A 26,989-nucleotide genomic window follows, 5' to 3' on the forward strand; every position below is an offset into this window, starting at 1 on the left:
ATTATTAAAGTGCATGTATGGAGTTATTAACAGCTGGTGCAGTGGACTGATGCCAGACATACAGTATTCAGTATTGAGCTGATTTTTCTGTTGCACAAATTCAAGGATGAGTCTGACTGCCATAGCCATGAATCAGGCTAAATGCCAAAACTCCAAGATCAACCAGATTTCAATTATACCTTCCATACATGTGAAATTATGCCCATATCCACAAGGGAAATGTGATTTGGACTAAGATGTATATATGTGTGATTTCAGTGCATTTAGTCAGACCAGAAATAGAATGCTCACATTAATCACATACCACCTAAGAATTCTAGGTGTAACATTTCACATACTTCACTTCATACAAGACAGGTTAAATTCGTGCGTCTACTTTCAAGTGATTCCCAGTCCAGCTGGTCCATGAAATTACAGTGGGATCACATGTGTTTGTTACAAAGCAGGCTGCTCTGTGTTGGATAGTTGAGATATCAAGGTAGACTGCCAATATTGTGGCATATTTAAGTGGAGGGCAAATGAATACAGTATAATGCTTGATTATTTACTATACAAATTATTCACAATGAAATTGATATCCCATTTTGATAATGATTAACTGTACCTCCACTTCGCAACATATTCAAGAACAAGAAATTACCACCCTTTTAATCCCCAACCACTGTCATCAATCAAGACCTCACCAGTCTTTGTTTTTTCCATTTATGATTTTGCTTTGGAACAATTTATCTAAAGGCACTAATTCATATCAAGTATTTAAATCTATATAATTCACCTTATTGTAATTGTACTATTATAATTTTATTGATTTTTCTGTATGCTTTCTTCATTTTCCTTTGAAGTTGTACAGTATAGGTAAACAAAAATATATTTTCTCTCCCATCTTATGCTACGATTTCTATTGACTGAGAAAAATTTAATTACTTGTATAGCTACAGGCTCAAAATTGAGAAAATAAAAAGAAAGTAAATTACTGTATAACCAGTCAGTTTGCTTTAGGATATTTAATGTCTCCAACCACAACCAAAATTTGATGAATCCATGCATTTCATCACTGGTCGTCTGAACATTCCATAAGTGATGCCTCCTCAATCAACCATTTAATTACTCTGTTTATTACACTGAATCAGAAGTCATGCCTTTTCTTGTCACCATAACTTTCTAGTTAATTTCTCTGTGGACACTATGTTCTGAAACTGAAGAAATTGAGTGGTCTTTTATATTGTCAAGATCAGCAGAAACAATTGATACCAATCAGCTTCTGTATTTCAGTAACAAAACTTGCCTTGGTCATGCAATATAAATGAATTGAATGGACCTGCTTGATTTATCAGGTAGGAGAATAATCACTGCATGAGACAGCTATTAATATTTTATTACTATCCTATTCCATTTTCCAGGAGGTTTCACTAATAAAATGCAATACCAGTGATGATAGCCAAACTGCAAGTTTTGATTCAGAAAGCATTCCAATCCTGGATTCAACCATGAGATAGCGGCTGGCATTAGTCCACTGCACTGTTAATGAATCATTGATATTAACACAATATAGCTTCCTTGTGGTATCTGAATGTCACACACTGCACAAAATTCCTGCTTAGACTGAGTTGATTCAGTTTGTCACCATACTTATTTCCTATGGTGTAGTGTAGCTCCCAGACTGTGCATTCTAAAGTCAAAGTAAGCAAAAAAACAACTCTCATACTAGTAAAAACAAGTCATGCATTAAGTTCCCTACTTGATACATCTCAAAATGAACACACTGAGTCAGCTTAGTACTTCGTTACTAATGACAAGCAACAAGAACCCACAATCAATCCTTAAATTGTTTCTATCTTTCTTGGGGTACGTTTAATTACCTGCTGGAGGTGTCACCAAGAACTTCTACAGCAATGGTAAGCTGCAAACTTCAATTTAAGAAAGCATTCCATTCCGTCGTTTAGTCCATCATTACGTTCCGTTCCTTTCCGTAGAATAGACCCCACCAAGAAAATATTGTATGGTACTTTGTACATTAAGTTAGTAGCACCTGACCAACTGCAGTTATCCGATGCAGTACAGGTATGTCATAGGTTGGTTATAGTTGACTATCACCTTGATGTGCAAGCTTCACATAGAAGTTTGACTGCTTCAGCTTTTGGTACAAGTGGAGGAAACATTTTTCCACAGGCAGGAAGCAAGAAGACAGAGGTGGGATTGGTCCTAACAAGAGACTCTAGAATTGTAAAGAACGTTCAAATAAATATAATGCTTTAAAAGCACTGTACCCTGTGCATGTGAAGTTTGTACAGACACTGTTGCAGAAGTAATAGCTGATATGCATATAGTTTTGATTAGAAACACTTGTGAGATGTTGTCCTTTCCATTGTAAGTTTCTTCACAAGGCTTCTAGGCAGATGTTTCTGTAGTTCCTTTGCAGTTCGTCTTCCCAAGAGTAGAAAAAGTGGGTTATATTGTTTATTCTTCTAGATTATGATCCACAGTGGCAGTTGAGTGTTCCATTTCCTCTGAGCCCCCAAGGAAGCAACCTGTTAGGAGAGTACCCTTCGCTGTTAGAAAGGAAGCGGCTGACAAATTGGAGAAGATGCTAACAATTAGGGTGACAAAACCATCTTAGAGTCCATAGCCAAGTCCTGTTTTTAAAAAGGGATGGAACACTCCAATTTTTTTGTGTACCAAATTTTATAACCAACCCAGATGTATTCCCTTTAACAAGGGTTAATCATCTCTTAAGATCCCAGTATTTATAACTTTACATCTCGCGACTGGTTATTAGCAGGACTGAATTTATCACCCAGCAATTATACCAGTTTAAATGTGATGCTTATGGGGTGATGAATGGACTTGCAGTGTTCCAACATTGTATGCTGAGAGTGTTATATGGATTATAGTCTGGTTATAGTAAAAAAAAAATTGAATCTGATTATTCAGATGTTGTGATAATTTTTTCAGAGTCATTTCAATGTTATTCACTTGAGAACTGTGTTTGATGCAGGCTTGAACCTCAATACACACAAAAGCAAGTTTGTTTGTGAAGAAGTAGAATAATTATTTGGGTCATCTGGTCACACAAGCTGAATTAAACTACAGGAATCTGGATGCTCTAAAGTGCTTCCCTACACCTGATAATTTGAGATTTTTACAACAGTTCTTGGTACTTACTGTACATCCCACTATCAGTGTTATATCAAGGATTACACTATGATTGCTCATCCACTATAAAATGAGCAATGTTTAATTGGACTGCTGATAGTGAAGTATAGTATTTGAATGTTTGTGAAGTCAGTCAATAACAGCACCTGTACTAGTCTGTCCTGATTTGAACAAGGATTTTACACTAGAAACTGACACTTGCAAGCAGGGTTTGGGAGCAATACTATCACTGTATCAAGAAGATAAGAAAATACATCCAGTCGCCTGCTCTGTCTCTGCATGCTGCTGAATTCAATTATTTTATAGCCAAATTGGAAATGCTAGCAGCACTATGGGAAACTGCTAAGACAAACTGTGACCATCATAACACACAATGCTGCTATTAAAGCCATATTAGACTCACCAAACCTGCCAGAGCAACATGCAAGGTGATGGACCAAAATCTCAAAATGTAGTCTACCCCTGTGGACCAGATTATTGGAGCAGATATTGATGAATTGCCACGAATAGCTAATGGCTATAGATATGCTATTGTGTTCCAGAATTTTTTAAAAAGTGGCCATTAGTCTTTGCCACTCCAGATCAGAGGATTGCTAAGCTTCCTACTCAAGAGATAGTACCCATGTTTGGGTACCACAATAATTGTGACTGGATTTGCAAAAGGGTACCTTTTTCACACACAAAATTTGACTCATTTTTTGAACTTTGATTAAACTTTTTGATCATTTCGTATAATTGGCTGAAATTTTCCATGAGTGTAGCTACAGTATTTGGCTGCAGTTTGATACTAAGAGTAAGTTAATCAGTGTATGGAGCCAAGTGTTACATCATTTTGTTTGCTGGTATGTAAAATGTGTGGAAATGGTACCTTTCGCAAATCCGGTCACAATTGTTGTACATAACAGGGTCTCTATCCCATTTAATTCACATTTTAAGTTCTCTAACAATTGTATAAATTCTCCATTCCTTTGGAACTTACTACCTGCAGAAATTTTTAAAATCAGCTTCTTTCTGGTTCGTACTTCATCGTATTCTGTTTAACTAACTGACCTCATTTATTTTGTCTTGTTCTTGTATAGATATTTTTGTGTGTCATATTCTGTTGTAAGTTTATTTATGGTTGTTTTTGTGCTTGTTCTTTTATGTATGTCTCTGTAAAGGGAGCACGTTTGTAGACTTTGCTTTTTGTGAGTGTTAAGTTTCTATATTCAACACACACCCTGTACAAGATATGATAACAAATTGTGCCCCAGTGTAGAATGTCATGTACTTGAGCTATAGCAAGGTACGACCGACAGATATGTAGGCCATCATCTTAAGTCCTATAAACAAGAGGTGGAAGATTTGGACCAGTTACAGGTATGAGGATTAAATTTGCTACCACACACCCAGTGTGCAGGCCTTTTGCTAAATTGCTTCCAGTTGAGCAGTGTCTCTGGCAGAATATAAATACCATACATTAGCAGCGTATTCCAATAAGGGCCTAACAAGGCAATTGCAGCTTTAACAGTAGGTGGACTTGCAAAAAGAGTGTGTCTTAAAAAGTTGAGAGAGTGGGAGGCTATTGCTGATATGTGTTTAACATGATCACTCCATTAATGAGAATTAATCCCCAAGTACACTGTATCAAACTACTGATTTAGATGGAATTGGTTGGTCATAAAGATGGTATTTACAAGTCGGTGGAGATCGCTTAAAAGATTCAATTTGAGTTGCTATAACTGTGACCATTGATAAATTTTGGTCAAGTCTTCTTGAAGTAAGGCTTCATCACGAGTTGTAACAATTTGCTTGTATACGGCAATGTCATTAGCAAATAACTTAACAGTACTATTAGAAATAATTGGTGGATTTCAACAATATAAAGTAAAAGTAACAGGGGCCCAAGAGCAGAGCCTTGAGGGACACCTGAACAAACAGGAAGCCATTCTGAGAAGCTACCATTAACAACTCCTTGATAGTGATTAGTTAGAAATGAGTTAAATCAACAGAGTAGATTTCTCTAGATACCAAGACATCCAAGCTTAAACATGGGTGACAATGTGGAACTGAGTCAAATGCCTCCAACAATACACAGTGAACTGAGTTCCATCCTTCAAGGAAAAATGCCCAGTCATTAGTTGCTGAAGTAAAAGAATGACAGTTGAGCGTTTATGGCGAAAGCCATGTTGGGAATCAGTAATAAGATGTTTAGATATGTGTACTCTTAATTGCTATATATACAATACATCAAGCGGTGTGTCATGGTCTATATATGCAATTATTAAAATGCTATTTGGCTATAATGGTATCATAGAGTACAGTAGTATTATATATTATGGATCATGAAGGTTTGGGCTTTTGTGGCCAAAAATATCACCCTAAAACCAGCCTCAAAATACCTTCATGACACTTTGGAAGTAATGTTTAGGTATAACCAAGTCCAAAAGTACCCTCAGTATGACCTGAAGTGCTTCAAAAATGTTGATATGAATTTTAATATTTAATGGCATTTTTTACTACCTGACTGACTGACTGACTGACTGACTGACTGACTGACTGACTGACTGACTGACTGACTGACTGACTGACTGACTGACTGACTGACTGACTAATTAACTAACTAAATTCATTGAGAAAACCATAACTCGATAACGGCTAAGGATATATACAGGCTTGACTTTTTCATTGTTTGATATCTCTTCAGCCTCACAGGTGTCGTTTGGCATACTGCAGTACGTACAATGCACACATCATGGACTTCACTTTGTCCTCCTTTGTGTACCATTACAGCCAAGGTGTTGATTTTAGTAGGAGGATGGCTTCTCTATGCTTGTAACAGGAATCATCCATATTTTCCATGTAGACTGGAGTGATTGCAGAGGCGCTTCTCCTACTGTTCTTTGCTTGTAACATTGTGTAATGAGCTGAACATAGCTGAAAGCAAAGCATAATGGCCACATCAGTTAATTGGTAATTGTGGTGCATGAATCATCTATATTTTTTTGCACTGACTGGATTGATTGCAGAGGCACTTCTACTGTTCTTCATTTGTAGCACTGTATAACAGGCTGAGTATAGCTGAAAGTAAAGTGTAATGGCCACTTCACTTTCTGGTCAGGATAGTTGGAGCACATTCAGTGGAAGACACTAACTCAGGTACCACTCTTTCTTATGATGTGATATGTGCAGGTTCACCTGTTATAATAACATTACAAACAAACAATAATTGTGAGCATGTGGAACGGCAAGGATACTGAAATACCTTCATTTGAGTGCTTCTTGTGGCAACACTCTTCAATTTGTGGTTCCTAAAACAACACTGAAAGACAGACTTAGGGATAGAGTCACTAAGTCAGGGCCAAAACAGTACTTAAATAATGAGGAAGAGAAGGAGTTGGCTGAGTTTCTGAAAGATTCTGCTGCTGTTGGTTATGGAAAGACTAGGTTAGGTTTGAAGTTATGAACATACATAGTAGAACGTTAAATTCACCTGCTCAGATCTACAACATTGATGAAACTGGCATCCCTATAGACCCAAAGGCACCAAATGTTGTTACAAAGACAAGGACTAGGAAGGTGCGATATAGATCTACAGGGAGGAAAGATCAAATTACAGTTGTTGCATGTGTGAGTGATGCAGGACAGGTGTTACCAACAACAGTGTTGTTTGATGCAAAGAAAGTATCCCATGCTTGAACAAGTGGGGAAATTCCAGGTTGCAGTGATAAAAGGTGGATAAACATAGATTTTTTTGAGTCTTGAGTGAGTGACCACTTTATCAAGCATGCAGTAGGTGCCCGACCATTATTGTTACTGTTAGATGGGTGTAGTACCCATCACCAACCTGAAGTTGTCCGCCTCGCAAGATCTAAACAGATAATAATGTTGTGCTTGCCACTGCACATTACACACAAGGCACAGCCTTTGGATTGCACAGTATTTGCACCATTAAAGTCACAATGGAGAACAGTATGCAATGAGTTTCTCCAACATAATCCCGGTAGAGTAATTACCAAGTTTACTTTTAATTTACTTTTTTCAAAGGCTTGGTTGCAGTCTGTTGTACCTGCTATTATCATGGTGGGTTTTAAGTCTTCTGGAGTATATCCTTTCAATTCTTCAGCTATAAAAGTTCCATCCTTACAATCAGGAAGCAGTAATACAGCAGTGGAAGGCAGGCCACCTTGCAGCAATGATGAAGGATCACCTGCTACTGAGATTTCTAGCACATACAATGATGTGCCTGTGGACACAGATGCAGAACCTAGTGGTTTTAATGCTGAGCAACAGCAATTGTACAAGAAGAGATTTGATGAAGGATATAATTTGTATATTGACCCAGATTACGTATGATGGCATAGAATGTACCATCCTGAATCATATCCAAGTAGCTGTTCAGAATCTGAATCAGTTGTTGCCTTATTTTCAAATATCTCTCCCGAAGAACCTGTAGCAGTTTTGACCATGCTAGTATTATTGAAAGTACAATTTCCATACCTGCAGAAACTCCTACCAGGGATACTATCCTTGCGTCAAGGTTGTCATGCATCACCCTAGAGCAACCTGTTCCCACTACACCTGATGAGGTAATCATACCTGCAGAAACCCCTGCCAGGGTTGCTATGGTCCCTGGATCAAGTCTTTCATGTAACATTCTGGGAAATCCTAGTGTGCCAGATGCTTGCAGGACACCAGATGGTGGAATGAATTTTGCATCTGCAGAGGGCTCTATGAGTGTTGCTAAGGCTCCAGTGTTATGATCAGGTATTACACCAGAACAAACTGTGCAAAGATCTTTAACTAATGCATCTGCAGAAACTCCCAGCAGAGTGCCTAGGTCCTCAAACTCAAGCATATCAGAATTCTTAGTGTCCCTGGAGCCATCATCTACACCAGAGAGATCATTGCCTTGTGCTAGATTACTTACTAGTGATGAGAGCTTAGCAATGTTAGAAGAAAAGGAGAACAAGAAGAAAAGAGAGCTTGAGGAAAAAAAGAAAGCAGGAAAGAGCTGATAAGAAACACATAAGATAAGAAATAACAAAGAGTAACAAAGGGCCCAGGTTTGCTCAAGAAAGAGCAAGAAGGCAGCAGGACAAGCATCAAAGAGGGTATCTAGGAAGAAAAAGAATTCCACTACAACAAACAGTAGTGCTAGCACTGTTGGCATTACAGCTATCAATGGTGGAGTTGATGATTCAGATCAGTGATATTGCTGCTGAAGAGCTACTGACAGAAATAACTCAGCAAAAGAACGTAATGGACAATGAAGATATTGATCCGAACATACATTGTATGTGTTTTCAATCATGGCATCATGATGTACTGGAAGGGGGTGGAGCAGAGTGGATATTCTTCAAGTGTGGAAGATGGTTGCATGAAGACTGCATTGAAGATGTTGTATCAGACAATGATGGATTTCAACATTTTTCTTCTTTTTGCATTAACAAATACACTGTGTGAACAATATTATTTGTGTGCCGTATAACTTGCCAATAACGCACATAAACAATTTGAAAATCTATTATGTTAGTATATCAGTGGAAGGTAAATTGCATGCAGAGTATTCACGTGTAAGGGAAGTAGCAGGGTGGTCAATAACACTTTTATTGAATTTGTACAGGTGGTCGATAATCACAGCTTTATAATATGGTCTTAGTCTAACATGCACTGCTTAGGCAAACAATAATGTATATAACCTTAGATTATGGAGGAGACCAAGAATAGCCAATTATGATGGTGAAATCTGGAAGTAGATGTGAGGTTCCTGTCATAAGTTACACCATTATAAGTACAAAATTTGGTCGATAATCAATTACTTATGCTATAACAGTCGATCACCAGGCATTTTACATTTGCTGACTCTTGGTCTGGACCATAACTTAGTTTGCTCAGACATATGTCCTAGCTATCAAAAGAAAAGGGATGGGGCCTAAGGAATACAGTTTATCTGATTGGTTTATGGCTTGTACTGCTAATCATAGCTACCACTTGGTTGCTAGGAGATACTACATTCTTACAACCCAAGGGGGGTGGCCATGAATGTACTAGGCCTACTCCCATTCAATTAGCAATGTTACAGTAGAGCAATGAATGAGTGAACAGTATATACCAGAATTAATAATCATGTACAATCTAACTCTTAGTTGAAATGTCCCACTCTGTCCTACCATGACCGATCAAGCCTACATATGACAAGACATTATGACCAAAACGTTACATGTGACCAAATTTTGGATAATCACCCTCATGGGCGCATTTGACACATAAAATATTTAGTTCTGAAACACAGTATTATAAGTTAAATTTCTACCCATTTAAGGGTGGAATAAACCATAGATACCTTGAATCATAAGAAAAATTGTAGAAATATTTGAGAGGTGTTTTCTACCATTAACAGCACCATGCTAGTTTCAAAAATTCTAATAGCTTCAGGCACGACCACAAGAGTGATTTCCAAAAATTCAGTCACATAGTTGTCTCTGTAAAGCTGCTGCAATTACGCTAGTACTTTGAAGCAATTATAAAAGTTTAACAATAAGAAAATCTGTCATTTGCAAAATTCCCTAAAAAGAATTGAGCAGTCAGAAATTCTAATAGGACAGTCACATTATTAATGCTAGCCTATTAAAGTGGTCACATGTATTGATAAGTCACAAATATGAGATGAATTACTTTAATATAGTAACTAACTAAGGAGAAGAAGCCTATTTAAAGTCAAATCATCAATTCAAATGTTGTGATACAACAATATTGGTTAAAATGGTGGATAATTTGGACATTCCTCAAAGGTGGTACGTATTGTAGCATTACTCAAAATCATAATGCTTAGCTTTATGAGCAAAATAATATCAAATCCTCATACCTATTGTTGATTTACTACAGCAATCCCTTTTGGCCATCACTATTTAGTGGACTGGACTATGTATGACTAAATATGTAAAAAGTTAATAATAATTTTACTATTGTTCGTTTTACAGCACTCATGTTGTATGAAGGGTATGTACATAACAACGACAGTCAACTAGCATGATATCTTTATTAGAGCAAGCTCAAAGCATATTAATTACAGTCTATACGCACCCTTTCTAAAAAATCTCTAACTAGTAAGCCACCATGCAGAAACAGAAGTTCAAAACTATGTAGTTTGCTACTAAAGCTCATGTTCTAAGGATATCCGAAGGGTTAGCAAGCATTAAATTCTTTGCAGAATTTCTATATAGTACACAGCAAGTTAGTCTTGTGTGGCCAGACCTCTATTTCAGTATAGAGGAAGATACCAATTTCCGGAAACAGCAAAATGAACAGTCTATGTCTAACAGATGTCCATACTCATCGAACAGTCATCAGAAAAACAAGTACTTGGATGTTTTAAAACATGACACTTGGGACAAGGGAGGGATATGATGTGATGATGTCAGTAGCTTGTAACAAGACTGATTTGATTAATATGCATCTTAAACACATGAAGCTAGATTATATAAGCAGTGTAGTTCTTATTATACTACTAATTGTTGTTATTTGTTGCTGCCTTGTAATTGTGATTTGTCAAGCAATTTGTTAAAGACTTTAATCAACTACAACCTGTATATTCTGTATAACTGCACAAGCTCTGTGAACATTTTATTTATTCTCATGATACAAGGCTCAAAATAAAGACTAATAACTAATGACAGTACTGTACAATAAAATGAACAAAAGCTGATAACTTGAGAAGTGAAGTCTTTCAGTGCAGTACTGTCTCCTCAAGTTTCACTAAGAGCTCTTCAACAAACTTTATTTACCGACTATATCAACAGTAGTAACAGTAATATTATGGTCAGCATTTTCATTCCTCCACAATATGTTTACAGTGCTAATTGACCAGATTAGCCCAAAGGTGTGGAAAGCATGTGCATCAGTTCTATGCTACCCATTCCATCATCTGCTTAACCAACAGCACACTTCCTAACGAATTGCTGATACATTCTATCACACCCATATTCAAATCTGAAGATTGTGTAGCAGTGAACAGCTATCATCCTATCTCTTTACTATGTATTTTGTCTAAAGTTCTAGAAAGACTAGTGTACGACAAAACAATGCTATTTCTGATACAATGACTATTAAACATACAGTTTGGGTCGATCCATTTTAATGTACAAATTCTGCTAGTGTAGCTAACACAGTTCAGATAGCTCAAATGCAAACAAAGACTAGTATAGAAGTCTTTTACTAGTAATGTATTGTATTGGACAACACTGTGTGGTTGACTGAGAAGAATAAAACGTGCTGGGTAGCCTACTAACTGCTTGCCTTCTGAGGCTCATTAGTGCTTGATTATACTATTGTGTACCTCTGCAGATATACTGCACCTGTGCACAATTAACCTCTATATCTCTATCTATGGGTCATCTATACCTGCAGATACAACACTGGACATTTAATCCCTACTTAATTCAGTCTATGGGTTGTCTACACCTGCAAATATAATTTAACCCCTAATTCAAAATAGGCATAAACTGAAGCAGTGATTTAATGTCCATTAAATAGTTTATCTGCAGGTGTAGGCAACCTACCTTGTTTCACTGCACCTCAGTTTTTGGCCATGATCCATAATCAAACTTAAAATTCCAGCACTTGCAATAACAAAATAACATTCATATATTCACTGACACAAACATCGAATTAAGGGTGCTAGCTGGTTTTGAAGCCACACAAATGCTGTTCTTTTTTACAATTGATACAGACAAAAGGAGGTTACAGGAATCCAAACTACTGCTTCAAAGATTGACCTAACTTCCTACTATACAGAGAGATCGCACCTTGTTTCATTAAGGCGCTATAGTCCCCCAAAGTTAACCCATACATTTTTCTTATTCTGAGATACTGGCTGCTTGCACAGGCATCAAATTCGCTGTGACGATTCTTCAATAAACTTGTGGAAACTTAGCGCATGGATTTGTCTTTGCACTTCTTCTTTCTTGAGTTATAAAACAAAGAGCGAATGCTTGCAAACAAATTTTAACTTTGAGGCCTTGTAACTTTGTGCTGGATCACAACAATTATAATCCCATGCACTAAAAGTTTGCAAATTTATCACTGATGGCCCACCAAAAGTTTGGTAGAAATCCGACTATCGTGCATTCCAGAATATTACCTTTTACAATGCAGTGTAGAACCTGCGCACGCCAACAAGTTATTACAACAAATTCCAATAAACCACATATGTCAACTTTATCAAATAACAAGTTATAAATGAAGTTCTGAACAAAAGAAAAGCTGTTGTTTCTTTACACACTGGGACACCTTCCTGTTGCTTGTGGAGTTACCAAGCCTGCTCTTCGATAGGTAACGCCTCGTAACAACACACAGTCAATGTTTTGTAATGGGTGATAAATCCAGCTGGAACATCGTCACTACCTAAAAATAGGTGTACAATTACAAATATAACTTACCAGCTTATGCTATCACTTGAGAATACACAGGAAAAACGTGTGTTGGCTACAAACCAGCTTGTGTTCGCACGTGTCTTCAAAACTAACACTTTCAGGCTAATTCACTCTATTGTCACTCTTGGGGACCCAGATGATCATCTTCGTGATGGTTTTCAAATGAAATAGGCTGTTTCTTGGCCAATTCTTTCGTGCAAAACACAGCCACCTAACATGGATACTTTGAGTATGCATATGCACTTCATGCTCTATAAGTTAGGCTGGTTTTTTCAGCGGTTGTGGTAGCTGGTAAACAAAGTTCACCCATGCCAATATACTGTGTAAACAGTTTTGAGTGTACTTGCTATAATTCATTTCAATACCGTGATATGTATTTGCAATAATCGTGATAATAAGCTCCACAATAACCGTGGGAGGAAATTTTCAATATTGCCCAACCCTCGTGAAGACATGTAATTCCACAACCAAACAATTCAAAATGATTGTCAGTCATTGTAGCAGGTCATATGGAAGTGAGAATTGTTGTCCACTACCAAACCACAATTAGGCTTGAGCCTATTATGTTCAAAATTTCACCTATTATTCTTTCCAAAATTTCCCAAAATTTTCACCTATTATTCTCTTTTTTTATTCTTGTGTCTAGCCTATTATTCCAAAATAATTCTCATTTAGTTTCTGCAGCCAGTCACTTAGTTTACAAGATGCTGACCTATGTAGTTTTGCCAGCATTAATTAATGGCCACAAATAAAGTACTTCCTCTTTTACATCATTAATGTCTCTAGCCGTAAGTAGTTACAACACTCTTGGAATAGCTATTTGCAGACTGCAGTATTAATTCAAGTGTTTTAAATTATTGGTGCATTAAAGCTATGGTTATAGCTAGCTACATACCAAGTTAATGATCAAAGACTTTAAGAAGATACACTGGCCTGATTTAGATGCACAAGTTTCAGAATTGTAGATAATTATGCAGTTCAATCCCTGGTGCTGGCTTCAGATTAACATGAAACAATCTGACTGCTCTTTTAAAGTATTTGAGCCTTCTATTAGTCTAAGAGTATATCGATCTTTTAAAGGCTTTCAACTCCTTTTCAGCCAGCAGTTGTATAATAATGTCAGCTATATATCACTCTTAGTAGCTTAACTCTTTCTTCTAGCTAATCAAGAATAGATACGCCTCTTAATTCCACCGATTATTCCCGTGGAAATCGGATAATTCTAAAATTATGCCTTTAACCATCCTATTATTCCGGAATTATTCTCACGAAATTGTTGACCTATTATTCTCAAAATTATGCTGGCATAATAGGCACAAGCATAACCACAATCTCTGAGTAATTATGTAAAACTATGTCAAAAATGCTGGTTATACTTGTATAAACTTTGGCACTTGTAAGGTTGGAATACTGCCCTTTTATGTAATTTTTACTTTACAAATGAAAATTCTAGCTAAAATCTATTCAATAGCAACATTTTATAAAAATCCAATTGTTCTAGATCATTCTATGTGTGTTATATTAGAATCCTCAAAATGTATGTTCTATTAGAGCACTACAAATTATGATAGTGTAACTTTTCAAAAGTTACATCAAATCGAAGGTATTATTATAGCCATTTTGGTACCAATTGGCGGGGTAGTACACTACAATTGTGACCCAGTCTGGGAAAACCGGGCTTATCGCCTATTTAAAAGTATCGAGAAATGCCGGTTTTAAGTATTTAGTGTGTTGTGGTTGAAGCTATGTGTACCAAATTTTTTAAACGTTTTACACCAATTCCTTACCTTCCACAGCATCCACTGTGCAAGTAGCCAACAACTCAGTTTCCTGCCATTTTAGATAGTTTTTAAACTGAGGTTGACTGTATCAGGTGAGCTGCACAATGGGTGGGAGGTGGAAGGCGGGAAAGATGGTGTTCAAAAATTGAAAAGAAGGCGTAGGGATGAAATAGGCCAAGTTTGGGGCCATTGAGGTATCAAAATTGGCTAAAATGAAAGGAAATTCACAGCAGAGGTACTTACTCAACACCACAGAGCAGTATAGCCACATACAGTCATCCCCATGCAGACTGACCAGAGCTCCATTAAGGCCCCACACCGCACGTACGGATTGCCACTGGGCTTGGGAAAAGTAACTAGCAAAACCAGACCATCAGCTCTAGCTAATTTTGATTGTGGAATTAGATAGTTTATTCAAGTAACTTTGTGTCCTTGGTGAAAAATCGAATCTGCTGACATGGGCAATAAGACAGGTTTTCTCAGACTGGGTCACAATTAAGACCCAGTCACACCAATCATCATCATCTTAACAAGTGCTATGCTAGCAAAACTTGTAGACTGGAAATCGTATTGTAGCATGGAATTGGATTTGCTTTGTAAAAAGTTGAGCAAATGCAACTTATCACGTTTGGATTAAAAATCTAGATATACTCTAATAGAACAGTCACTGCATGCAAAATACAATGACAGAATTGTTATAAAACACTAATACAGGCACTATAATGTAGCCATAGTCACGAAAAAGCAAGCACAAAATTATGGAACAAATATTGGTATTAGCTAATCGGTTATAGCATAGATCCTTTGGCTTTGCATGGTATCGGATCGGTAGGTATTTTTTTGTATTGGGAGAGCACTAGTATGCCTTATATCATCATCATTGTATTTTTTTAAGACAAGAAGAACAATGATTTGTACAACAACAACCTGTTGATTTAAAATACAAAAAAGAAGTGAAATTCATACAAAAACAGCCAAGCTGTATGAAAGGGTGTGGCTTTCAAAAAAGCCTTGGTAAAAGAGTTGTAAAATTAAAGGTGGCAGCCATATGATGTAGAGATGTACCGATCTACCAATCTAGTATCAGATCGGTGCCGATCTCAACAATGATGTCTGATAACTGATGTCAGATCGGTACAATATCGGTAGGATTGGTAATAAATTTCCTAGATTGGATCGGTGTCGATAAAGCTCAGAAAAGTTGAATCTTTAATATGATGTCAATGATAATTAATTATAATAAAAACAAGATATGAAATGTATGGGATAATGTAAAATGGTGCATCCAGGGTCCAACGGCCTGGGACCTAATTTTTCTAGGAATTTAATATATTTTTGAATGTTTACACATTCTATACCTGTGTACCAATTCTATTTTAAAGCCTAAAAACTTACTCAGTCTTCCCCTCATCAAAGTGCTTTTTCAATAGAGGGTATCAGAGTTTAAGATTTTTACAGCACTACTAAAATTAATGTTTAGGCAGCTGACTCATGTAACAAGAATTACTAACACAAAGCAAGGGTTCTGGTTAATGTGAACCAACAATATAGTGAAAGGAAACAAATCACTTTAATGTTAGGATTATAACAAACCCATTTACTTCCCACACATAGTCTTCTTTTAAACAACTATCATTTGTAAATCATAACTTTTTCACTGATGCTTATGTGAAGCAAGTGGAGATTGTTTTAATAACTAGGCTTTGTAATAGTTAGACTTCACTTACTGATCTCCACAAGTCAGGACACAAAGACCTTGTGTTGTAGCACATTAGTGAAGTGATGATGCTACTACAGGGACTGAGGGTTACTACAGGGGGTGTATATTACAAACATACAGCCCAGTGATCTGTAGTCAACCATTTAAGGCCTTACAGTAAAGGTTGTTAGCTGCTTGTAACAGATAAACAACACAAAATGTGATATTGATTAGCAGAAACAAACCCATTACACCATCTTTACGAAGAGTGTTAGTATTCAGTGGACTGGATTTTTGGACTGACATTATTTTTGGTTTTTACACATGCTGTGGTTCAACATGCATTATCAAAGTGAGTACTTTTAGGTAACCTGTAGCCCAATATATACTTAATGTTGAATATTGCAAAAAATCTTCTTTTTTTTTAAATGACGCTAAAATTTAATATGCTATACAGTACTTATACACTCTATACAGTGAAAACAGCAAAAACCAGACTAGTTTGTATATTATTTTCAAACAAACAAATTCATTGACATGCAAAAAGTAAAGATCATATGTGACCTAATTTTAGAAAACCGTTGATATCTGCACAAATTTTCAAAATGTATTTTGTTTGTTCTATGTTTTCTACAGGGACAGAGGAGTGGACTAGCTAAGTTTCAACTTCCTAAGTTAAGCAGCATTAGAAATACAGCACTAGACAGCCGGACAAGCAAATAAATTGATATGTATAGAAGCTATCGACAAAAGAATCTACAAGCACTTACATAAACCATCATAACTTACTGATACAACGACGTACAGAATTGAATCTTTGCTCATTGTATTTGCCATGAATGTTTGCATCCATCAAGGTATAATTTTTCCTCAGTCCTGCTTCTGTGTTCGAGAAGAAAGAAAAATTCACTGAAAAATGATTGTAGGTAAATTCTTTTGTCACCGCAACGTAAACAAATGTCTGTAATTTTGAAATCCTTTCATGTAGTGAGATGAAAAGAAGATTTTTGTACTCCCTATGAACAGGCGACCATGATGATGACCAGGAATTATCCATTGGAGGCTTAATTCACCCAGCAGTGAGGCAATAAAAACTTGCATAATTTTTTTTTCTGGAGCTTGCGTTTTTTACCCATACAGTAAAGCTCACAGGTAATGTCGCGAGTGTACACATGCGAGTAATGTTAGTGTCTTCTCGTGGGATCATTCTTTTGCAATGCACAGTACGAAACCTGTGGAACATTGCATGGAAACGCTCAACTTATGATGCATTGAATGTTCATAATAACAACAAAATATCAAAATTTTCTGGAGAGCCATACAAGCAATGGGTTGAAATTGAATTTCATCCAATTCTGAGGGAGTCATACACAAAACTTGGGTGAACTGATATGGAATTACCCATGTAGTAAATAAATTGCAGCACAATGGTGGTCTTTCAATACAGGTGGTCACTAATACAGGTTGCACTGCACTTGGACACCTTCATTGTGTAAGGAAAACTTGGCACGGCCTTATTAGGAGTGGTTATTAGAGGTGTACACTCCCATATAGCAATAATAGACCACAAAATTCCACTACACACCCCAACGTATTTAATTATATCTCTTGAACCCACTGTGGCCCTACTAGGGATGCGCCGATTTTGCTGGCAATATTTTTGGAAAAATATGTTGGTAAATAGCAAAGAGCAAAATGCTGGAAAAATAAGTGGAAAATTAGAAAAATGGGCACCAAGGAATGGAAACTTAGCACATTTTGCATGAAAAAGATCAAGATACTCTAATAGAACAGTCAAGCATAGTACAGGTCATATGCTCATAGAAATGGCAACTAAAGATCGAGATACTCCAATAAAGCAGTTACTATGAGTGAACTAATTCTATTTTTATTGATGCTGAGCAAATATTGAGCAAATATTGAGCAAAATAGGTAAGAAAATAATAATTGCTGGAAAGAAAAATAGGTGGAAAAAAGCACAATAGGCTCATCCCTAGGCCCCATCACAAAACATTTATCAACCATATGGCATGATCTAATTGTAATCCACTAAAAAATTCAAAGATTTTGAAGAAGCACATTTTGAAATATTAAGGATTAAAGTTTTAATGGAGCCTTTTAAAATTTTAATTAAGTTGATATCCCATAATTAATTTATAGATTACTATCAATGACAGTCTTTAATCACTGAAAATTCTATTTTTAATATTAACACACTGATGAGCTACAGTTCATTTTGTAACTCAAGACAGACCAATTTTTCATGAAATATTCAAAATATTTGTGGTCATAAATCAGAACCATGTGGTGTATGGGGCTAAAAATTGGTACGGGTGATGATCACCACAGATACTACAAACACACTATGTTTCATCAAAATCCGAGAGGTGACCGTACAATTCCTTGGTGATTTGACATGGAATGACCCAGATGTTAAATAGATTATGCAAACTGAATGTGAGACAGAGTCAACCTTAACTTCAACCTTAATCCAACAATAAATAAAAATCATACCTACTACTTTTGGCAACACTACCAAATATGGTATACCATTATCAGTGTGTGAAATGATGCTCAGATAATTACCCGAAATTTCAAAATTGTTATGGAAAATATTCTGAAGTGTAGCAGAGTGTTTCTTACTATACCTTGAGTCATTATCTACTTTTAGTTCTAGTTATTGTCTATAATGTTGTAATTTTATCAAATTATAATACTGCTAATCTTATATTATGTATTTTGTGATGACAACGTGAAGTAATACTTACAAGATCATATAACAAGGCATTAACATCTATCAGCTGCGTAACTGTCTTGATTGTGTCCAAATCATTATTTTCTATAGCTCTGTGAAGTCTGCTGTTCTCATCCTAATATATGACATGATATTACATCATCATCACTACACCTACTAGTTACCATAACAACAATCACTAATACCACAACACAATATGGTCATTACTAGTGGACTATCACTCTAATGATGAATACCATCTTTACACATATGTGGCCGAATATGCGAAACAGGGTCTTCCACACATATCCAATTTACTCAACATGTAAATGTTAGCACTCAATATTCACTTAACTACAATAATAACCAATCAAGCTATAATCCTATCTTGAATCGAAGGGAAATGACTTCACAACAAATGTAGTGTCAAAACGTACAGTGCTCAGTGTATATGCAATCATCTCAGTATACCGTATGGAGGGAAACTTTGGTGCCGTTAAAATTTGGCAAATTTGGCGAATGACCATGAATTTGCCAAATTTTCCCCATCCAAATATTTTCGCTGGTGAAGAAAATAGCAAACCAAGCCTCGGATTAATCAATTTTCTACTCAACCAAGGGCTACTGGGCCAGGCATCATGCTAGAGCAAGACTTGCCTCAACTATACCTCACTAGGTAGCAAGCTATAGTCAACTAGCTACTGTACACGCGAGTGTACACGTATCCTCAAACTTCAACTTGAAACGGGCGTGACAAGTAGCAAGTCATACCATATTAAGTACGACATTCTCTATTCCAGAGGGTGTAGATCTACTGTTAGTTGATAGCTGACTCCAGGCGCCGAAGAGGCGTGGCACTCCCAGTTCTCGCTTCAGACACAGCAATTAGTAATCTAACTAATTAAATAGGGCGTGCGCTTTGCTAATAATTCGACAAATTTTATTTCGCCAACAGTGATATTTTGCTTGATTCAACAAATTTTTCCTCCTCCAAAGTTTCCCTCCATACGGTAACCCACATAGCTTGCACAAAATATTTTTTAAATAAAAAACAATATTTGAAAATTATGCATGCTATTAGAAAGAGGAATGATGTGCTACAATACATTATGTGTTACTCTAGAAAACAAGTCTAACATCAACTAAACCATCTTAAATCAAGTGTCACTAAAAGGAGGAATGGGAAATTAGGAAACCGAAATGGAAAATGAGAAGATGGGAAACGGAGTGTTTCTCTATAGTACACTTTAATTTGTCGTATTCCAGGTGGTATTGCAAGTGATGGTGTCAGAAGCCATCAGTGAAGGTGCAAGCTGGATACAAAGCCAAGTGCATGGTCAAAACTTGGTATATGAATCAATTATTCAGCATCCCACGGTCAGCGTGACTTTGCTACAAGAGCAAGAGTAGGAGTAGTTAGAGTAACAATGAGCAAGACTGATTGAATGCAGCTCTTCAGTATTGTGCAAACTTGGCCTCATTCTTCTGGCAAACGATCTCAACCATATTTGTGTACCTCCTACTGTACTCAAATTCTCCTGTCACTACATCAAGTCTCCATCAACACTGTCATGGAATTAGTGCAACTACTGCATCTTTTGCTTTGAAGTTCGTGCTAATCAAATTATGATTTATCAAGAATTATGAATGTAAGTAGCCACTAATGACACATACACATGGTAATGTAATATGATTATATGTACATGTATATGACACATGTGTAATCAGCATATGTGACCAGATTTTACAGAACCGAACCAAATCGCACATCAGGCAAAATCAAACTAACACCACCAGTGGATAGCTACACTATCGTACTACAAGTTTTGACCCTCAGCACTACTCAAACTACACGAGGCTGGTTTTAATAGACGTCTTTTCTGGGTGGTGTGGAGTGCCCAAATGGCGGTTTCAGGCCTTGTGAAGGACCTGGCTTGGCAAGAATCAGTGGTTTACTGGTGGACAGCCTTATAATGTTGGCCAGACGTGTTCTCTGTAGATTTTGCTACATATCAGCCACTAAGGAGCCAGCACAGCCCTGTAATCTCGTGTCTGGACTCCAATCGTGGTCTGCCTCCATTTTGAGGCCTATCTTTTGCCCTCCCCACCACCCCCCAGCCTCCACCCCTTTGTGAGCACTCGTGATACTACTTCGCTCGTCTAACTGCTCAGATTTTCTATCTTATTTGGCGGGAAACTGTACAAGCAGCTACAAGTACTGGAAGTGGCTTGAAAGGTAACAGATTGATGCATCTTTTGTGTAAATTTCATACGCGTGCTTGCTATCCTTGGAGAGTTATGCTGGCTTCAATTCTTTAAAACCGTTTATCTCGAAACTTCTAATGTGCGATTTGGATCGTTTTTCCAAAATCCAGTCACATATATGTAGAGGTGATTGTACATGATAGTAGCTTGGGTAGAGTGTCACTAGCCAGCTACTGGTAGTCAGTTCTTCAAAAAGAAAATATAAAATAATGTATTCCAAGAAAGCTGGTCCAGTTTTATTTAAGGATATGGTAATGACAAAACACCAATCCACTACCAGTATATGCTCACCAGTACTATCATGACTGTACAGTGAACTAGGTGACTTATAGTATTGCACCTTGCAATGTTTGTAGTAGCTATAGTACATGATATAAAATTAATATTTTGTGATTATGATACAGTGTAAGAGATTCCCTTGGCAACTCATTGTTCTACTACTACTACTTCACCGACCACTACATCTGAGACTACATTAAGCACATGGTAAATACAAATGTCATGAGTAATTATCTGATAGCTACAACAGCATATGTACAATATACCAGTGTTAGCAGCAGTGACAAGAGAACTTGTGACACTGAGTAGAGTAATCACACTATAGTATAATCACAGCATGAGATACACAAATATGTATTGACTGAGATCACACGTCGGAAGAATGAGGTAGAGTTTGCACAATAATGAGAACACTTGACAAGCTGCTTTCATTCAGTCTTGTTCATTGTCACTCTAGCTACTCCTAGCAAAGCTGCACTGACAGTGGAACATCGAATAATGAATTCAAATACCAAGTTTCAACTATGCACTTAGCTTTATGTCCAGCTTGCACCCTCACAGATGACTTTTGACGCCTTCACTTGCTAGCAATATCACCAATACGTTGAAAACAAACTATAGAGAAATACTCAGTTTCCCATTTCTTCATTTCCCATTCCTCCTTTTAGTGATACCCTCTTAAATCCCAGTGTGTGGGATTATCAAAGTTCCTTGCTGGATGATAACTACCGAACAGCTATACAGGATGGCTCTGCTACTGTGCATATACTATCTTATTAACTTGTTGTCATGGAGAGTTTTGAATATCTGTGTATCATTCCTATAGCTACACTGTATAACCAAGAGTACAGTATATGAACGACATGCAATTGTTTACAATGGGGTATGTACGTAAACAAGATCTTTGTCATTTTTATTTATAACCAAGCTATGCCAATTTATGGTAAAAACTTTAAGCCAAATTCAACTATGTGCACAAGGTATATCACTGACAATATAAGAACCTTAACATATTGTTAGTATACAAGTTGTTCTTCCTACTGTTTACAGTATGATTCCAAAACAGCTTCTCAGGTGAAGACATTATATCACTATTAAAATTGATAGATGCTTATTTTAATTAATTTTAGACAAATTATACCTTTTGTGTCTGTTTGTATAGTGAAGTGTTAAAGTGATTGAACTTTAGCTATAACTAGGAGCACTATTGGATTACAATAATAAAGTAAATTAACTAAGTTACATTAGTGTTAGTAGTGTGTAATGAATGATGACAAATAGGACTGGCCAATATACCAGTATCATATTAGTAAACTGTGATATTTAAGTCATACTGTTTTTGATATCATCTGCTTTTATATTCAATACCACCATACCCTCTAGGATTCCTTTGGACATGTTTCATCCCATATTATTTCAGTAGAGAATTACCAGATGTTTGAAGTCAGGTGGTAATATAGACAACTGGTCAATTTATGTAAACAAGTTTATTTGTGGTATTGACACATGAGACTTGTTGAGCTACCACAGGTATTTGTTTTCATTGTGGTAAATGATTGTTACATTAAGAACACTTCAACTTGATTAGTTGTTTCACAGACTAAAATATCAAGAGTATAGTGTTGGTAGGTCAGTATGTAATATTAACAGAAATCAGAACAATATGAGTACAAAAACAAGTTGATGTTGTGCTACTTCTAAAAACCAGGCGCCATGCAGCTACAGTAGCTCTAACTCATCTGGAATTAACCAACTATGTATTACTATCTTATAATTTTAACCAATAGGGTTCTTGGTTGTGTGATAATTAATTATTATCAGTGCGTAACTCTCATATTTCATAATTCTTTCAATTGCTTTGCTATGCACTGCTATGGAAGTGCTTGTTAAACAAACAACATATTATGCACAGAAGTATCTTCTAAACTGTTTTACAGTTTGACTATCATGTTTTCTGCCACAAATTCTCTTGATAAAGCCTGAAAGCTGCATGCTCTTCATTTTCGTCCATGTATGCAAAGGATACGTCCCCTTTCGACTAGAAGGGATAGGCTATTCCTAGTAGTCTATGAGGCCTGCACCATTGTTTTTAGTTGTTAAACGCCTGTAAAACCCCAAAGGGAATGTAATTCGCAAAGTCTAAGGAGAGCTTCTACACCCACATTTCAGACCGCAAACCACCTCAGAGCAAAGTTTACCTGTGCAGAAGTTTAATATAAACTTTACTACGCTTTTACTTCTTACGTAAAGCTACTTTCGCCATTTTAATGATTTTGCTCATGTGGGTGCATATGGACAAACATAGGTAGATAGTTAGGTAAATAGACAGGTACACACACATTTATGAAAACAATTTCAGTAAACCTGGTGGTTTGGTCTCAACAAAGTAGCAACTCATTTGCAGCCATACTGTGTTTCTGAGTTAGGTTTGAGAAGGTGAATGGCAGGTAAATACATAATAATTAATTGTATTGGAATAATATAAGGGTTGCATTCAGAGTTTCAGTTTTAGTGGCATTTTAGCTTCCTTTTCCATGGATGAGTTTTTTTTAAATCTTTGAACAATGAGCTGGTCAGGCCTGTGAAATAATTAAGTTGACATGGCCTAATACTGTGACATTAGTAATACGTACCACTACTAGAAATAGTGCAGTGGCATAGCATAACAAGTGTACATTTTGACCAAATTTGACACAGAAATGGTTATTACAAGAAATTTGGATATCCGACCATCTCCAACTACACCCATTTTGATAGGCATCGCCCACTTATTCACACATGTTAATCTATCCATGTTATAAGCAATGTAACTTTTGTAATAGTTGTCTAAACTAGCCATACACCTCTTCAAGTAGTACAACTACATCAAATACACTGCATTTTTATCACAGTGTTCCTGAGCCTGCTTAGTATAGCTACTCTTTTATATGAACTCTCAATAACTCTCAAGTATGGAATTACACAAGTTCTTGAAATTTGGCTCATTTGTAGTAATGATCTCTGACACGTTATTGATAGCCAATCAAAGTTTTCATTATACATTTCTAATGACGAAGTCATAAACACCCAGTCTGTTATGACTATTTCTCAAACTTGTAATGGAGTCAATCTGTACCTGTCTGCTCTTGGCACCTTACTGTCATCACTATAACCATCTGGTTGGCTGACATGTCATTTCTCTAATAGACAAATCCAGTTATCTTTTCTATCGTTTTCTCAGAACTCAGCACAACATGTACATACTACAAGGTACAGTTCAGCTCCAAGGTAACGTTCACCCACATGAGTGAAATGTGGGTGAAATTCTGGCAAAATGCTGGCAAATACTAGTGAAACGTGTTCAAGTTCAGTGACTAAACTTGTATTTTGCAACACTTATGTTGTCTCTATGTGGCTACAGCATACTTTTCTATGGACATTTTGCATGCACAGAATGTGGGTGAAATGCAGGAAAATCGTGAGCAAAACAAGAGGAAAACACATTGTATACACGGGCAAATTTGACCTTGGAACTGAGCAATACTAAGTGTATCTCATAATGAATTCAGTATAATCTGTCAAGAGAGTGATGAGCTAGAACTTACAGTACATGTCCTTTTAAATTCAAAGAAAATTGTAGTCAGTGGTGGAGGACACTTGCAGGTGATTTAATTGTGCATAATCATCTTGAGAGTTGTCATTTAGTTTGGAGATATTAGATGAGGTGAACTGATTTGAAATCATACAGTACAATAGTAACTGTATAGTACGGACCATAAAGCAGTAGGCGTGGTCCACGAAATAAAATCACCCAAAAACCAGCCTCAATTTTCCCTGACGACGATGAGGCAGTATTGGTTAGGTAAAACTAAGCCTAAACAAGCTTTCACATCGACCCGAAATGCTTTTAACAAGTTGTCACGGAATTTTAAAAATAATTTATTTAACAGAATTTTCTACTGACTGACTGAGTAACTGACTGATGTCTTCAGACAAGCGCAACTCGATAACGGCTAAGGCTACGTGCTTGATTTTTTCACTGTTCGACGTCGCTTCGGCCCGACAGGTGCCTTTTGGCATACCGCAGTACGTACAATGCATTCTTCATGGACTTACCAGTGTTCTCCTTTGTGTCCCATTCATCTTTGCTGACAGGGAAAGGTGTCAATTTGGTGCGAGCACGTGATGGCTTCCCTTCGAAAGTTTTCATAGTGGCTATTTTGATTGCAAAGGCGCTTTTTAAACAGTTCTTGATTCGTATTACTGTGTAACGGGTTGAACATAGCTGACAGCGAAGCATAATGGATACTTAACTTTTCAGACGATAATTGATATAGCTGGGGCGCACGGCACCATTTCAGATGCGGTATGCGTGGGTTCACCAGTCATAAGATTATTTACAAAAAAGTTAACAAACAAGTACATTAAAAAATTTGGAATTTTCAACTACAGTAGGGACCATAGCACATCGATAAAAAGTACTGAAACAAGTTGGAGTAGTCTATGATATTAAATCACAGTAAAACAATAAGAAGTGTTATATCCCTACTGTGCATTTCCGTTATGGTACGTATCTTGAGCATAGTAGGGATATAACACTTCTTATTGTTTTACTGTGATTTAATATCATGGACTACTCCAACTTGTTTCAGTACTTTTATCGATGTGCTATGGTCCCTACTCTAGTTGAAAATTCCAAATTTTTTCATGTGCTTGTACTTGATTAATACCACCAATTGTGTATTTTAAGTTACAGAGATCAAAAAATGATGAAAGTAAGGAGGACACAATGCTAGTGTGGGATGTTTGTATACAAGGCCAAAAGTGTAGTGAAACAAGTAGAAAACAGTGAAACCTCATTAACAGAGCCACCTATAGGACCACAACGAGTGGCCCTGTTAGCAAGGTGGCCCTATTACTAACAACCTCATTAATCTAAGTATATATAAAGCTGATAAACCTTCTGTCCATCCGTCACGCCACGTACTCACCAAACTCAGAGAGATTCGACATAATCAAAGCTGATAATGCAGCATTCATCATCTGGCTACTCGAAGATTGTAATCACGAGTTCATGTGTGATTCCGTTCATTTTCTACAGCATGTATAAGGCCAAGGTCTAGAAAAATTTTGAGCAACATTCCTTTGAAAACCACAACACAAACTGTTCAAGTAGTAGAACGTGTTGAAGGTGATGGGTTCAAATCCATGTGTTGGCACTTTTATTTTTCTAAACAGTACATTTTTGTGCACACCTATATAAAACTCAACGTTTAGCTCATAGTATTATGACATGCAAAGCACATATTGACAAGGAATTTTAGTGTAAATGTATATCATCTGGCACCTTAAGTGATGTTGTAGTATGGTACTGCCCAAGTGTATGGTACCACCCAAGACTCGAGTGCAATTACGCGCAATTAAAATAGTTGCTACAAAGTGGGTGTGGCACCTGTTTTGATTGTGGGAATTCATTTGTTGATTCGAGGGATGAAGACTTGTGATCGAAAAAGTTGCCACGCCAACTTTTTAGTGAGTTTTTTAATTGCTTGTAATTGCATGTGTGCGAGTAAGTGAGATATTATGCGAGAGCAGTACTGTAAATCAATGCGTGCTCTTCTTTGTTCTTTATAGGGCGATGAACACACTGGTGTAGGATAGGATCACTGAAAAGTTGAGCTACAGT

The 26,989-nt window shown here is 36.8% G+C and overlaps 1 long non-coding RNA gene across 1 annotated transcript in view; it reads right to left on the reverse strand.

Moving 5' to 3' along the window:
- Positions 1–12,280: 12,280 nt before the first annotated feature.
- The window catches only part of LOC136246453 (uncharacterized), a 31,677-nt gene continuing 16,968 nt past the window's right edge, over positions 12,281–26,989 (reverse strand). Inside the window, exons 3-4 of the long non-coding RNA XR_010696427.1 lie at positions 18,815–18,916; positions 12,281–12,537 (exon numbers count right to left, since the gene is read on the reverse strand). This is a non-coding gene — a long non-coding RNA (uncharacterized lncRNA). The remainder of the gene's footprint in view (positions 12,538–18,814; positions 18,917–26,989) is intronic.

Source organism: Dysidea avara, chromosome 2 (assembly GCF_963678975.1).
Source record: "Dysidea avara chromosome 2, odDysAvar1.4, whole genome shotgun sequence".
NCBI lineage: Eukaryota > Metazoa > Porifera > Demospongiae > Dictyoceratida > Dysideidae > Dysidea > Dysidea avara.